Source organism: Zerene cesonia, unplaced genomic scaffold (genome assembly GCF_012273895.1).
Source record: "Zerene cesonia ecotype Mississippi unplaced genomic scaffold, Zerene_cesonia_1.1 Zces_u001, whole genome shotgun sequence".
Taxonomy (NCBI): Eukaryota; Metazoa; Arthropoda; class Insecta; order Lepidoptera; family Pieridae; genus Zerene; species Zerene cesonia.
This window is the reverse complement of record NW_024045131.1, coordinates 370,096-372,285: the sequence shown is the minus strand read 5'-3', so window position 1 is coordinate 372,285 and position 2,190 is coordinate 370,096.

Below are 2,190 nucleotides of genomic sequence, written 5' to 3'. Positions count from 1 at the left end.
ACATCCTTTTCCTTACCCTTCCCAGTCTTTCTTGTGCCCTCATCAGTCCATTCCTTATCCCATTCGCAATCCATTTGCTGAAGCAACCGTGTTAGTCTCGCTTACCATAAAACGACCCACCTGCTCTTTTGCCGATAGATGAAACGCCAGTTTTTAAATTATAATTAATTTTAAATTGAATAAACCCTAAACGCTTTAATGATATATAATGTATCCCGATAGTCCCACTTGCTCTACAGTGTCAGGAAGCGATTAATCCTGGTGATCCGAATCTGGATAATAAAATAAAGCATGAAAATGTATTTTCACCGATCCCTGATAAGTGTACTAAGTTTGAATTAAATCTGTCCATTTGAAATCGGTCATAATCGCGTCTAAAGGAGTCAGAGCATACAAACAGGTGAAGCTAATAATGCGTGTTAAACTACAATTGAATTTCGTAACTCCTTTTTTGAAGTCGATTAACAATTTCACTGCTGATCCAGAAACTTTTTTCATCCGGCGATGCGGCTATGACACGCTCAGCGTGTCTCCCGCACCGGCGGCAATCTTGCCGTACCGCTTTTGTCCCCGGTGCGGGAGCCCACGCTGCGCGTGTGCATAGACTCGAGCCAGCTGTGCGGCCGGACACACCGTGTGTGTTCTAATTTTTTTTTTTTTTTTTAATATTATTATTCTATTTCTGATATTGCGATTTATTTTTAAAGAAATTACAGTAGTCTTTATTTTTCTAGAATCTATAAAAATAAATAAATTAATCTTTGATATCAGCGGTATGTATTTACCGAATACTTTTCTACGATTACTGTGTAAATGTGGTGTAAATACTTGATCTCTTTCGGTCTATACGATTTTCTATTTATATAGTATTTTATCTTAAAATCTGAACCGTTTTACGCGACTTTCAGTGGCAAATGTCTAGTATCAAGAAGCATTATTTTGCAAAATGCTTTGTGATTTCGTGATAATTAATAATTAATACTAATATTATTAAGCTGAATAGTTAGTTTGTTTGAACGCACTACTCTCAGGAACTGCTGGTCCGATTTGAAAAATTACTTCAGTGTTAGATAGCCCATTTATTGAGGAAGGCTACAGGCTATACATGTACCACGGAAGAAGCCGGGGCGGACCACTAGTACATTACATGGATAGAATCACAATAATATGCCTACTGCCTCAGTAAGTAATACTGTTAGCTCAATTCATTTTTAAATATTTGACTGTACATAATCGAGGTTTAGGAAACTAGGAATATGAATAGAATAGACTAAAATGACTAGACTATGTCTATCTGCCCTTCTTTTTTTAGGAAACAGACAACTTCAAACGTTCATTAAATATTTTTGCGTTCAAGAAATTACAAAACTATTTCCATCTTAGTAAGGTCATAGCGCTATCTAATTGTCGTTGATTATTTTTAAATTAACCGTGATCTAGGTCAAGGTCTATGAAACCTAGTTAAAAAGAACTTTAAAAAACTTAATAGAAATATTTATTATTAATGAATATGTAACGCATGGAAGTAAACTAGTACCTTCTAGGGAAGCGCGCTCCATCTTAGACTACATCTATGCTTACCAGCAGGCGAGATGGTAGTCAAGGGCTTCCCTATCATAAACTAAAAAAAAAATAAAAAAAAAATTGTAAAAATATATCTATATACCTAAATAGAAATGAATCACTAAATGGGTTTCTAGCATAGATAACATAATACTATGTTACTAGTAAAAACTTTTTTGTTACTGTTGTTAGGCAACGAGGAAGGTTCTTATGGAGAGAAACAGAGAAACAACGTACCACGGGTGAACCCGGGGCGTACGGAATGAGAATAAAATATGAAATGTGAATAGTTGCTTATCAATTCTTCATGTGCATTAAATGTATGAATATGGGTTGATTTAAAAGCATGGTTTTTTAACTAAAAAGATATGATCCTTTGCAGTAAAAAAGGAGTCGTGTATAAAACAGAAAAAAATCACAACCTCTAAATATTTCTATCAACGATTAAAAACCATGCCCAATACGGGCAATCACTGTTTTTGTTAACATATATTTCAAACAAAATAATTTAATAGTATAACTATCTCTTAAAAACGGGCAACAAGTGTTCGTGGGCGCTGGTGATCGCTCCCCGTCAGGCGAAGCACCAGCTACGTTGCCGTTCTCCCATAAAAAAAAATGCGTTAT